Genomic DNA, 14,785 nt, shown 5'->3' with positions numbered 1-14,785 from the left:
GAGCCAAGAAGACAAGCCGTGTGTGCTGCAGAGGGTGGAGCTGGAGCAGTGACCATGCCCTTTGGAGGAGTCCCGAGGATGGTGAGTGCATCCCAGACAATTGGGCACTGAGTTATTTATACCGTGTGAGTTTGGTTTTGTTTGGTTTAGACTGTGATGGTGCCCTGGTTCTTCCCTCTTGAAGAAGGCTTTTAATTTAATTTTGATTTTTAAAGGAGCCCACAGCTGAAAGACTTGAACTTTGAAAAGAGATTGGGTATTTTAAAGACTGATCTTTTTTTTTTTCCTTATTTGTGGAGGGAGTATTGCACACACTACCTTTCCACACCAACAGAGGCTTTGCTGGTGGGACTCAGAACCGTGACAAACTCTAGCATGCAGACTGCTAGGACTTGGTACAGGTGCTAGGAGATCAGAGACGAGACACCTCTGTGGGGTTTGCTGCTCAGGGCCCTTTTTCTCCTCTCAGTTCTTACCAGCAGGTTTGCAGGAAGACGGTTCAGCCTGTCACAAACTGATGGGTGACCTCAAAGATCCCCACAGACTCCTGTGCCTTCTCATAGTCTGTCCAGTCCTTCCTTGTACATTAGTGTCACTGAAGACTGTCTCTGACTCCACACCTTCGGCAGCAAACCCAGCCTGGGGCGGGAAGCCAATTGGTTCAAGGGCCCAACGCTCAAACTCTACTATTGTCTTGAACTTCTCATTGTATTCAGCCTTGTAAGACTTGATGGTTGATGTGGGATTCCTCTCTGTATGCTAGCAATATGTTTTATTGCCATTGGTTAATAAAGAAGCTGCTTCGACCTATAGCAGGACAGAATATAGCCAGACGGGGAAAGATATAATAGAGAGAGTAGGCGGAGTCAGGGAAATGCCATGGAGCTGCTGAAGGAGCCAGATGCTGGAGCCTTACCTAGTAAGCCACAGCCTTGTGGTGATACACAGAATAATAGAAATGGGTTCATTGAAGATGTAAGAGCTAGCTAGAAAGATGCTTAAGCTATTGGCCGAACTATTGTAATTAATATAGTTTCTGTATGGTTATTCAAGTCTGGGCAGCTGGGAAATGGATGAACAGTCTCTATGTACAGATGGTTCTGTTCAGAATTTGAGCGGAGTTTTCCTGTACACACAGTTTGCACTTTGAGACCACGAAGGCACTGCCGTGGCCTCCTTTCAGTACCACACTGCCCATCAGCCGGACATATTGCCACTTCTCTGAAATCTCACCACAGTTGCCACATTTCATCTTCAGATATCACCAGAAGTCCTCATCCATTGACCGAAGGTTGGTGATGTTGTCCAGCGTGACTCTGAACTGCAGCACGATTTTCCCCACAGCTGCCGGGTCCACAGTATGCCACTGTGACCTCTGCTTTCTGGCCAGTCACCAAGACAGAGTTTAATGTGTTTGCATTTGTGAAGACGGTGGTACTTTTAAAATTATTTGTTTTAATGTAAGATCTTGGGGGATGAATAAGAAAGGAAGGGTTGTGACTTAATAGTGATGTGTTTGTGTATCAGTTGGCTTTGTGTGTCAATTTGACACAAGCTGGAGTCGTTAGAGAGGAAGACGCCTCAGCTGAGGAGATGTCTCCTTGAGATCCAACTGGAAGGAATTTTCTCATTTAGTGATCAATAGCGGAGGCTCCCAACCCACGGCAGGGGGTGCCATCCCTGGACTGGAGGTCCTGGGTTCGCTCAGAAAGCAGGTTGAGCAAGCCAGTAATCAGCACCCCTCCATGGCCTCTGCATCAGCTCCTGACTCCCTGCTTGGGCTCTTGTTCTGACTTCCTCCAATGATGGACTATGATCTGGACATGTAAGCCAAATAAACCCTTTCCTTCCCAACTTTGCTTTTTGGTCATGGTGTTTCATTGCAGCAATAGAAACCTTAGCTAAGACACTTCAAGAGTGATGACTTCTAATGAAGTCCCCACTGGGTGTTGATCAGTATGACCATCTGCGTGGTTGTCACAGTTAAGGTGTAGGTGTGTGATCACGCACCTTTCTTCTCCTCTGAACTGGCCATTGTTTTATGTTCATCTGTGGGCTGTACAAGCTCAGTAGTCCTACTGTAAATCCATGCCCCAAACCCCGCAGAAGGAAGAGCATCTCTCCAGTATGCCCAAAGGTACTAGCTACTCTAGCTGCCAATATACCGGAATTTTCCTTCATCTCTTTTTGAGGTGTCTCTCTTTTTCTTTGTGTACAACCTCATCTTCATAAACTCTGTTCTTAGTAGCTTCCCGTGAAAGATAAACACCCCTTGACTTAGGATCTACGATTTCATACTGAAAGCCACTTCCCCATAGACCTCCAGAGGGATTTCTATGTGGTCTCTCAGCTTCCAGTATCACTTCAGATGCTTGGATTCTGAGTCATCTGAAACCGTCCCTTATTTTTAATATGACCTTTTCCTGCCCTCCTGGAAACATTTTAGGACCATCTATTGATTCTCACTATTCTTCAGTTTCACTGTTTCCTAAGGAATGCACATGACCACCCAATTTAAACACAAAACAAAACTAGTTTCTTAGCCTCTTTAGTGGCTATATATAAACTGTAAGTATAAATAGAACTACTGTATTCTAGGAAGCCCCTTAAAAGGGCTTACATCTTTTTCTTCTTTCCCCCGTTGCCTTGGTAGAGATGTAATGGCTGGAGTCCCAGCAGACATTTGAACATGAGATAACTTTGGGAACAGAAGCCATGTCCTGTGAGGCAGTGGTATTGCAAGGCATACATTCCCGGCACCTGCAGTGACCTTCACTGGGCTCAGTGTTTCTGGGCTTTTGCTAACATGATACAAAATGTATTTCTATATACCATTTTCTGGTTGGCAGAGTTCACATTTTTGTGTTTTTTTTTTTTTATTCCAGGTGTCTGAGTGCTTTGCCTGCATGTGTGGAGGGGTACCACATGCATTCACTGGCCATACAGGCCATCAGAGCGTCCCAGATCCTTGGAACTGGATGAAACCAGAGTTACAGGTCATTACGAATGGCTGGGTGTGTACTGGTAACTGAACCCAGGTCATCTTCAAGACTATTTATTTATTTATTATCTACTCCATGTTCTGCCTGCATGCGTGCCTGCATGACAGAAGAGGGCACCAGGTCTTATTAAAGATGATTATGAGCTATCACCTGGTTGCTGGGAATTGAACTCAGGACCTCTGGAAGAGCAGCCCGTGCTCTTAACCTCTGAGCCATTTCTCTAGCCTATTTCTGTTTTTTTTTTAAGCTACTATTTTGTGGGCTTTTGTTAAGCAAAGCCCATGTTATCTCTAAATGATACTATAGAGAAAATCATGTATTTTCCTTCATGGAGTAGCCTTAAACATTCTTTCAAAGACCTCTCACTGCGTGCATGATTGTGAGATCTGGTCTCAACATACAACCCTCAAAAACTCCAGAGACATTAGAGATTAAAAGACTGAAAGAAAATACAGGACAAAATGTGAGGCGTCTTCGTGGGAGACAGTAGGGGCAGTGGAAGTGACAGAAAGTTGGGTTAACCTGGGGTAAGAATGGACACTGATGCTTTGTATGGTCGACTCTAGAAACAACTGAATCTAGAAGAATCAAACGATGACAAGTCAATGACATTAACTGAAAGGTAGAAAAAAGGGTTAAAAATAAAAGTATGTTATGTAGAACTCATGATGGAGACAGACAGACACACATGCACACATACAAACGCACACACTACCATGACCAGCATCAATGCAGCTCTAAGCATATCAGCAACCACAACACTTTAGAATGAGCTGTATTCTTCTCAAATTAGATTTTTAAAAATTCTGCTTGTGTGGTTCTCTGGGAGAGTACATATATAAAACAAGTAACAAAGTTGAAAATAAGAGAAAAAATATAAAGATATATACCAGTGTTGGCTAATAACATAAAAATAGGGCTAGCGATATTAATAGCTAATAAAGAGGAATGCTTTATGGTGAGGAAAGAAATTCCCTGTTAAGATGATCTATGGCAATCATGGCCCATTATGCACATAACAAAAACTTGAAAACATAGAAAGCAAAAATTGATCGCATTCCTGAGAGAGGCAGACAAATATATTCTTGTAGAGTCAGGGATTTTAACTTACTTTTCAACAGCTCAACCAGACAGACCAACAAAGAAGCCAAGCAAGGATATGCAGGACACATGGAACATGATTAGCCAGGTAGATCATGTGCTCCAACTTGGGGATGGAGGAAAATCTCTAACACAGACATGTATGTTGGGTCAGAAATGAGTCAATGCATTCTAGATTGCCATCATAGTTCAATGCCATATGTGCCAACATAGTATGATGTGGTGAGAAGCCACCCCAACATAACAGTGGAAATAAACCCATGCACCTGTGATTGAAATACTATACACATCTCCTTGATAGCTGGATCCCAAGGCCTGTCAAAATGGGGATTACACGCTCTCCGGTAGTGTGCAGAGCACACTATGCCAGCATGTGTGGAGTGAGGGGTCGTTAGAAAACATCAGGCCTGCAAGGGAACAATCTAAGATGTCACTTGAAGACACTAGACAAAACCCAGTAATCCAGAATCACAGACAGTAGACCGCAGAGATTAATAGTGATAAAATCTCAAATGAATGTGAAACAAAGAGGCGACCTCATTCATAAGACCACAATCTTTCCTTTAAAAAGAGAAGTAAAATAGATACAATTTTTCAAGATTGATGGAAAACATGAAGGGTCAACACAGCTAAACAACAGAAGGAACTAAGAATGAATCAGATTGTAGAAGGAAAATGAAAAAAATATGACTTGGCAAAAAGTATTCATGTTAAAGTTTTGACTCACATATGTGTCAGATGAACTGCAGTCATTAATTTGGGTTTCGTGGTCAGTAGATGTTCATGATGCTCCTCAATCCCCTGACATTCAGAATTTTAGAGTGTGGCAAGATTCCACCGTATTTGAGAGCTTCAAAGTTTCTCTCAAGATGGGTTTCAAGCATCCCGGGAATGCTGTAAGCCAGTTCACACCTCTGGGGTCTATGGTCAAATTTAACAGTTGTGAACAATATGTTTCTGGGATTGGGAAGCACCCAGTCTGTGGTATGGGTCATCACAACAGGCCCAACTGGTTCAGACTAAGGGTCCACTCCAGCTAGCCTTGTAAAGGACAAGGAATCGCTTGAGAATGAAAGGTCTTTATCAAGGTGTTTTGGAGTGAATCAGAACAGAACTGTTCCTGTTGGCCTTCCTTGGCCACCTCGACCATGTCTTACTATCATGGAGTCTGTAGGTGTCTGCGCTGTGGTCTTGTACCTTCTCCCTCTCCTTAGCAGGCTATGTGTGGAGAAGGCTGTTCCCTGGCTGCCTGGTGACCAGCTGGGCCACAGGCGTGCGTGCACTGCAGCAGTGAAACCTGAACGTAAGTGACATGTGTCCCTTGGGATCAGTCGCCTTCTGTGTGGCTTTCCTAATTGTCTCTTCCTCTGTCACAGGACTGGCTTCCTCCCTTCTTGCTCCTGAAACAAATAGGTTAGTTCTGTGATGGCTGGGGGGAATAAGAAGAACTTACTGGTGGAAGCCCCAGCAGTTGGGGGTCCCTTGTCATGGCAGCATCCTCAGCCTGGGCTGGTTGGTGGAGTACCAGTTCCTGCACTGGCCCACAATTTGTCTCTTATATTGGAATGAACAACATAGAGCAGAGACTGCATCTTTTGTGTTTTCAACAATTGATTTTTTGGCTTCCTCTAAGGAACAAGTTGTGTCCCGGGTGCTGTAAATACAGAGGAGGACAGAATACCCTTGGCCTTGAGAGACCTTTGTCTCATGGGTACCCACATACATGGCAACAATGAAGACCCATCTAAAGAGAATGTGACTGAGAGTCAAAAGGAGCTAGTGAGGGACCCCACATCTAGGGAAGGCAAAGGTCAGGCTTTGAGACATATAAGCTTTATTTATTGCTGTAGGTATCACTGGAGGTTGAATTGACTCTGCAGCCCTGGCAAGTCTTGAACTTGTGATCTTTCCCTGAGCTTCATAAGTGATTGCAATTACAGGCTTGCTCCACTATCTAGCTTGCAAACCTTAAAAAAAAAAAAAGTTGAATATGCTGGTCACCACTCCTTAATTAATTTGTTAGCATTGCATCTTTCCTTTCAGAAAGATCTTAAAAGTGAAGGTTTTGGTCCCCACCCCCCTGATCCTTCCACCAATCGAAGAGCTGCCATCTTGAAATGCCCGTGCACGCACTGGGGAATGTCTGATGTCACAGTCTCTTTCCTGTTCTTGTTGTTTGATGGTGAGCCTTCCCCCTCCCCGGGTTCCAAGGATTTCCACTCTCTCCCTGCCCAGCAGGTGGCTTTTCTGATCGCCTCTAAGAAGCTGTTTAATGGAAATGCTATTCCCGCACACGAACTTAGGATCTTCAGAAAGTCGTCGCCCACCTTTCGACTCCACACCTTAGACAGGGTACAGGGAGTTGGTGTGCAAATGGCATGTGAGGTAAATTATGAACACTGAGGACCCTTTTATTAGACGCTCTTCTACAAAGGAATTTTATTTCAGCTCCGGTGACACATGATAAATGGCTCCTTCAGACAAGAAGTAAACTATATCCTTCTGGCCAGTGGATCCGAGGGCAGTATCAGCTAGGGGACGAAAATCCAATTTACTTTTAAATGCCATTCACTCCTTTCATACCAATGACACACTTTATGAGAATGTAAAAGTTTAGACGCTGAGAAACTTTGCATAAACCCTGTCCAGCCAAGAGATCCTTTCATCAAATTCAGGCTGAAACAATAAGGGGATATCTGGGGGAAAGCACACCCCCATTTTTTATGCATCCCCCTGCCCCCCTCCACTGACGTGACATGGGTTTGTGGAATAAAGGACCTTGCCAGGCAGTGAGCGGAACAGAAAATCCACCGAATTACGTCCTACTTAGGAGCTTCCACAAGGTGTCTTGGAAACAATTCCCCAGGATAAACAGAACAGGCGGTCACATAGAGGAAATGTGTACATACATATACTGAGCAAAACCTGCCTTCTAACTCCTTAAATAGCTAGCGGTGGGGAGAGAAATAGAATTCAGTTCAACATCCCATTCTTCTGCCTCTTTCTCACCCTTTCCCAGCACGGCTGATTGGCAAGCGAGGCATTAGGTTCAGCTTAGGTGATGCGTACGGTGTTGGGGGCAGCCACATCCGGTGGAGGACATCGTGGGGGCAGCCACATCAGGTGGAGGACATTGTGGGGACAGCCACATCAGGTGGAGGACATTGTGGGGACAGCCACATCAGGTGGGGGCCAATGTGGGGCAGCCACATCCAATGGAGGACATCGTGAGGCACACTAGTAGCAAAGAGGAGGGACTATTGGAAGGGTCCGGAAGGACAACAACATGGCAGGTCAGATATAGTCAGGATGCTCTTCAGCTCAGGATGGGATCAGTGAATACACACTGGTGACAAATCATGGGATCAGTTGAATTATTTCAGGTTGAGAAATACCAGGCTAACTACAAGATAGATCAATAATAATCTTTATTATAATGGGTAAACTCACAAAACAGGAACAAGCAGTCCACGCTCAGCTGTGTAGCGCAGGAACCACAGAGAGAGCATTTGGGCCAGGTGGTGTGTTTTTCTCTGGGTACCCAGAAAGCCATGCCGTAGCTTGGTCCCACCTCTTGAAGATAATTGGCTGACAAACATTCCTCATCAATCGGTGAGCACACACTGGTGACAGATCATGGGATCAGTGAACACACACTAGTGACAGTTTATGGATGTTTTGGCTTGTTTGTTTGTTGATTGGGACAGCTTCTTTTGTTTTTCCCTAACACTCACAGTGCATTTGGATCCTCCTGTCTCTGCTGCACCAGTGCTGGGATTCCGGATGTGTGCCACCCTGCCTGGAAGATCACAGGGCTTCAAGGGAAGGGAGTAATGTGTCCGTGGTGGGACTCAGTGCCAGGTATAGAGCTGGGTGATAGCTGAGGCAGACATCAGGGGAGCATAAACAAAGCAGAGACTTAGGGCCAGTGTGGGCCTACCTCATGATAAAAGCAACAACAAAACAAACAAACAGACACAACACCCTCCCCCCCCCACCACAAAACCCCAGCAATGGTGGCTTCTCTAGATTCCTGAGGTCAGAGCACAGCTCAGGGAACACACAGGCATCCTGCTGTCTGAGCATCCTCTGGCTCAGCCAAGCTAACACACGAAGCTCACCGTTATATGGGTTGTTCATCCCTTTCCACAGTTGTGAATCTGAATGCTCATCCTCCATTCTCCAAATGAAGAGCTAGCCCCTCCCTGTCACTGTAGCTTGAATAATAAAGACCCAGAGACAAATTGAGGTTCAAGCCGATGATCAGAAAAGCAAAACAGCCAAGCCACTGGAGAAGTCTTACCTCTGCCAAGGCTGGGCGACTGCAGACTGAGCCCTGAGCCTCTGTCTCCTCCTGGTTTATATTTCCCTTTAGTGCTGGGATTAAAGGCATGTGACTCCGTAGTACTGGGATTAAAGATATAAGCCACCACCACCTGGATCTGTTTCCACATTGATCTTGTGTAGCCCAGGGTGGCTTTGAACTCACAGAGATCCATCTGCCTCTGTCTCCTAAATCCTGGGATGAAAGTTGTGTGACACCACCGCCTGGCCTCTACTGGCTTAGTTTTACCCTCTGATCTTCAGGCAAGCTTTATTTATTAAAACATAAATAAAATACCACTATACTGTCATCCACACTGTACAGCATTCCCTGCCCTAGCTTGGGGTGAAAGACTAATTGGATGAGTATGGAAAGTCAAGGAAGAAATGGTGTGTTTACAGGGGGAATGAGAGAGAGGGGAGCCTGGGGTTCTTTATGCTCATAACCATTTCCGTTAGGTCACATTCCCATTCCAGTTCCTTTTACAGCGTTCCATCCCATGCTAGCTCATGAGTTAGTTCAGTTGTATCTGCTCACACTATTGTATCCATTCTGCCCGTTCTGCTCCTTTCTCTCCACTGCCGAGGAGGCATCAGGTAATGTTCTTGGCACCAGAGTGACCCACTGACCTAGTGCCTGCTCAGCCAGGGCTAACGTTCTTCTTGAGGAGACAGTGTCACATAGGAGCAAGCTGTTGGGCTCTGGTCCACAGCAGGGCCAACAAGGAATGGGCAGACACTAGACTAGGAGGCCTTGGTTCCTTGAATTATGGGCCTGCTTCACCTTGAAGGAATTCAGTGGTTTCCTGGAGGTCAATGCCCTCATTTGTAAATTGGAGGTTAACCTAGAATAATCTAAAATATTGCTTCTCAGCTCTGACATTTCTGCCAGAAGTACCCTACACTTGACCTTCTCTGTTTTCTTACTTATTTAACTTCTTCTTTCCCAAACAATGGAAGACTGTTGCTTACACTTTTTCTCCACAAGGCACGCAATATCTTCACCATTTTAACAGTGGGGCTGGCATTTGGCAAATATAAAATGAGGACCACCAGTCTTTTCCAGGCCTCTGAATTTCTATTCTACAGGCCAGTGTGCATGCGTGCTTAACACTGTACTTTCCTGCCTGATCTTAGTTCTGAACTCTTGAAAATCTAACAAAGCCTTGGCCTTTTGACTTTGGAAGCATCTCCATCCCAATATGAACTTGCCCTTGGGTGACCTTTATGGCCTCAGCACACCCAGGGCTCTATTTTTATTATGACAACTGCCCCACTCGTTGGTGATATTGTGGACTGGCACATAGCTGTGACAAGAAGCCCCACTGTGTGCTAAGCCATGGGTTGGAAGTGGTGGGGGATTGGAAGGAGGCTGGGCAGGATAGTGCTGTGGTGAGCTGTGCATGGGAGCCAAGGTTGAGGGTTGTAAGAAACTGGAAAAGCTAGGACTAGAGCTATCTGGCTCATGTCCGGCAATCTGTCCCATGTATGCACTAAACTGCTCATTCAGAAAAGCAGTTTTTTTTGGCGGCCATTTACTCTCTCAGTTCAGTCCAGTAAACCCCAACTGATGCTCAGTTTGACAAACATGAGTACCATAATGAAGACGGAAGGGATCCCTATGGCCACTCTCAATCACTCCCATCATCTCAGCACTGGTTTGTCAGAGTTGTCAATGGCCAGGGACAAGAAGTTAGGTTCTGGAGAAGGGTCTGGTGGGCCAAAGTACAGCTAAAAGCCCAATAAACCACATTCTTTCCCTGGTTAACACTTCCACATCGCTGTTCATCACTGACAGAAGTCAGGACAGGAACTCACACAGGGCAGGAACCTAGAGGCAGGAGCTGATGCAGAGACTCTGGAGGGGTACTGCTTACCAGCTTGCTCCCCATGGTTTGCTCAGCCTGCCTTCTTATAGAACCCAGGACCACCAGCCCCAGGGTGGCACCACCCTCAGTGGGTTGGCTCCCCCATTCCTCATTAATCAAGAAAATACCCTATAGTCTTATCTACAGGTCAAGTGGTAGAGGCAATTCCTCAATTAAAGGTCCTTTTCCCAAGGTGACTTTGTGTCAAGTTGACAAAAACCCAGCCAGCTTAGTGGGCTTTTGTGCAACTCTGAGCGGCTCAGGACTTCTGCCTCCAGGCAGCACCCATGTTTTCAGGTCCTTCTTCCTTCTCAGGGTTCAGCAGCAGCGCCCCTCAGCCCTTCGACTCAGAGAGACGTGTGTGATGGTGTGTAGTCTCTTTGAGATGCCACTGGCTGTATCTTAAGAATGCTCACAGAGTACCATCACCTCCTCTTTTCTGACTCTTACCCCAGAGTTCCTAAGTAGCTACACCAGATGCCATCATTACCCAAGCACCCCTTCTACAGTACAGAACTTTTCTGAAGGAAAAGTAGCAGGCAGTCCTAGTTAGCATATAGTTGCCATGAAAGACAGTCCTTCCTCCAGCTTGGCATTTCACGTGAGTCCTGTCTACTCTGCTTACCTTTGTAGTGAGGTCCTCATGGAGTCAGGCCTGATGCCTTTTCCCTAGAACATTAAACATCCTAAAACATATGTCAAGAACATGGTTTCCATATCATCCTGGCACCTCCCCTCTGTCCCTCCCGAGGGAAACCCAGCGGCCTGTTTTCTCTGGACTCTTCCATAACAAGGTTAAGTGAGGCTGCTGGGAGCAGGGGAATAGAGCTTCTCTTGGGGTGAGTTGGGGTGAAGGGTTTGACAGAAATTATTAAGCCAGTTCTTGGAAGAAACAGACGTAGGAGTGTGTGAGTGTGTGTGTGTGTGTGTGTGTGTGTGTGCGTGTGTGTGAGTGTGTGTGTGTGAGTGTGTGTGTGTGTGTGTGTGTGTGACTGTGTGTGTGTGTGTGTATGTGGGTGTGTAGCCTTCCCCATCCAGCCCAGCCCAGCCCACCCTTCCTCCCGCTTTCCCTTCCCACCCCACACTACTGTTTGCTTAACCACTATTCTTCTGAGTTGTTTCCTCCTGCAGGCTGAGGCTTGGGAATAGCCTGCTGCAGCCTATCAGTGAGGCTGAAATCTGCGCATTACATCCTACTTAGGGCTTTCCAAGGCGGCTTGGAGATAGATCCCCAGGGATGAGTAAGGTCTGAAATCTGCCGGGTATTGTTTGTACACAGGCTCACGCAGCGAGCGAGGCTGGCCAGGTCCCTGAGGAGGAGGGAGAGACGGCAGAGTGCTCTCCAGGCTGGGGCTACAGAGCCCACTGTCCAGCCTGGACTGAGTCACTCCAACATGGAGCCAAGGACTTTTTAGAACCTGGGTCTCTTTCCTGACTTGGTCTTGAGATGTTGAGTTGGTCTGTCCCTTTGAATCCTATGGCCATGTTAGTGATGGTGGCTCCCCAGAGCTCCGGGAGAAGCTAGGGCTGTCTGTAGTATGGCTCCTAAAATCAAGATCTGATGCTGTAGGCTGCTCCCGACACATGGAGATTCCCTCATGTCTCACAGCATGCTCCCTTCTCCCTCTTCTACATGGACCAGCAACCTAGCAAAGCAGCCCACCTTGTTCACCCAGCCAATGACTGGGTTTCAGTTTGCTGCCAGCTGCAGGATGGTCCAGAGAAGACAATCACATTCTCCTATGGGAATCAGTGATCACTCACCCTCGTCCCATGATAAAGCCTGCCTTCTAGGGCCCCGTGTATCCCTGTGTGTTATATGGCATCCTCCTCCCCTGGGACTTGCGATCCATCAACTTCTGCCGGTCTCATCTGTCTAGTGCCCCGTGTCATGTGTCAGGCTACCCCGGGTGGGAATCCTGCCCTTGCCAACAGCACAACAGGAGGTAGCGAGGTAGCTTCAGAGCCAGCTTCGATGGAATTCCACCATTCCACAAATAGGTCATGTGACCTCAGGCTAGGCCCTAAACCTCCAGGGCCTCACTTTCTTCTTCGGCCAAAGTCGGGGGAACCGTGTGGCTATGGGCTTCTCTGCCACACCCTTCTCTTCTCATGCACCCTATTGCCCTGGCCTAGGAGCCAGCCTCCATTGCAGGAGGCAGGTGGAAGTGTTGGTGCTCTTGCAGCGAGCGGCTCTGTGTGTGCTCAGCCAATCAGGTTCCCTCCCCAGCAAGGGCAGCCATTCCTTTACTTTCACTGCTCAACAGCCAGAGACATCTTGTTTGTGAGTTTGTCTGTCAAGGCTAACAGCTTTTCCATCCATGAGTCGATGATCTGTTAACAACTGCTTCTGTGTGCAAGGGAGCACCCCGTTTAGCGGTACCTAGGGGGAGAGGCCTCTTACAATGAGAATTATTGTCCTGCGATTCTCTACTTAGGAGTTTGGAGTTTTGCTTTGCAAGTCCCTGGAAACAGAGATCATGTGCTCCGGGCAAAGCTAGGATTAGTGCTGATGAGTCTCCCCCAAATTCTGAGAGATAGGATCAGGCCGAAAAGGCTGGGCCAGACAGCCAGGAAGCTTTGCTTCTGTTGGCAGGTTTGCTCAGCTGGACTCAGGCTGGCAAGATTGACATGGGAGAAATGGTGTCATATGTTACAAAGATCCTCAGTAACTTTCTAAGTGTGTGACCTAGGACAGGCTGCTTCTGTCTCCTCTTTGGATAGTGGTCGGTAATGCCTTCTTCCTCTAGTGTGGAGGTGACACCCTACATCACCCTATGTGACTGTGTAAAATCTGTCAGCACAGGGTTCTGAGCTCCCCCGACAGGGAGCGACTAGGGGTTCTGCTTCTTCAGCTTCACGGGGGCCGGGCATGCTGGTGTGGGCTGCACTACCAGGCTGGAAGGTGGGGTGCAGTAGGAATGCCCAGTGCTTTTGAGGTTCTTCTTTGGTGAGTGCTCAGCAATTTCAGGGGAACTCATATCCAGGAAGGCGGAGGGGTTGTTGCTTTCAACGTCACCACTGTCTTGTCAGTGCCTTTTCTTCCTCCATTTGCAGTCACCCTTCCTCCCTCCTTTCGTCTCTCCCTCCGTCCCTCCCTCTTTCTTCTTCCTTCCCTTCTCTTCCCCCTTTCTTCTCTCCATTCTTCCTTCCCTCTATATTCCCCTCCTGCTTTTTGGATGCCTCATTTTGGCCTGAACCCCGAAATGTGTGTCACAGAATTTGGAAGACAGATTTGGTGGCCTCTCCTGCCCCGTCTTCCCATGAGTGTTGCCATCCTGAATTGCCTAAGGTCCTGTCCCATTTTGCCCTTCTCCCGTGGTGGCCACTATCCGCACAAATGAACCTAGGAGTGAACTCTGGGCCCCTGTCTGGGGGCCAAGGGAGCAGAGTGGTAGGGGGCAGGCTCCCTGCTCAGCCCAGCCATCCTTGGGAAGAAGTTGCTCCCTTGTTCAAACGACAAGATGGAAGAGGTGGAATAGAATTTCTGTTCAGCAGGCCCGCACGCTGAGCGCGCCTGCGCAGCAGTGCCTCTCTACCGCGGTGAGCCGGGCTAATTAGAGGGGCCTGCAGTCCCCGTGGTAATTTGCTTAAATGGAAGAAGTTGCTTTTCTCTCCTTTTTCTGTTCTCAGGAATTCCAGTTTTAGGCTCTGTCAGTCTCTAACCACCCTTGGCCCTCTGGGGAAGTGTTTGCTATGGAAATATGCAATTAATATTGCAGCGATCATAATTGCTAATTATTAAAACAATGCCACCCCCTTTTCCTGGCCTAGTTTCATGTTTAAAACCATTTAAATAACAGGGAGGATTTTTTTTTTAAAAAAAGAAAAAAATGTTAAACACCAGTGCTGAATTTGCGTGGAGCCAAATGACATGGTCCCTGGACTGCCCAGGGTTTGTCCTGGCATTCGGAAGGAAAATATTCTCCTAAGCCCACCAAGCTCTCCCCTGGAGCCATGCACCGAACAACAAAGATGGGATAGGGGCATCTTTGTCTCTGGAACCATTTCCAAGGTAATGCAAACCATTTCTCCTCTCTTTGACTGACCTTCAGAAGAGTCCTAGATGGAACTGGGCCCTGCCCCCTCACCCCTTCCCATCTCTACCCAGCTTGCTTCCTCAGACTCTGGCAATCCTGGCCTGGAGGCAAACATTTGGGGGTTGCCCTCAGGCAAAGTGGAGTCTGTCTCTGATGAACAAGTGTGGTGATTCTTATTGGCTCTTTTAGCACCAAGCCCCTGCTTGGTCAGTATTCCAAGCATCCCATTTACATTGTCAACCCAAACCAAGGTTTGCATTGCCTCCTTCTTATTCAGCTTATAGTGCTGAGCCCTAATCATTAGCCTGTCATGTGAGAGCTCCAGGATCCAGGCTCAGTCTGGTTGCTTATTGTGTCTGCCTGCGGGGGCTTTGTACACTGCTAGTGTGTTTCCCCAGGTTCCCACTTCTCGGCTTCACCCCGTCAGGCCTTACCCTGTCTTCTCTTTCCT

The 14,785-nt window shown here is 47.3% G+C and overlaps 1 pseudogene; it reads right to left on the bottom strand.

Moving 5' to 3' along the window:
- Positions 1-499: 499 nt before the first annotated feature.
- Positions 500-2,035, bottom strand: LOC125390306 (CXXC motif containing zinc binding protein-like; annotated as a pseudogene).
- Positions 2,036-14,785: the final 12,750 nt, after the last annotated feature.

This window comes from Myodes glareolus, chromosome 13 (assembly GCF_982192425.1).
Source record: "Myodes glareolus chromosome 13, mMyoGla1.1, whole genome shotgun sequence".
NCBI classification, from domain to species: domain Eukaryota; kingdom Metazoa; phylum Chordata; class Mammalia; order Rodentia; family Cricetidae; genus Myodes; species Myodes glareolus.
This window is presented reverse-complemented; position numbering and strand designations above follow the sequence as displayed.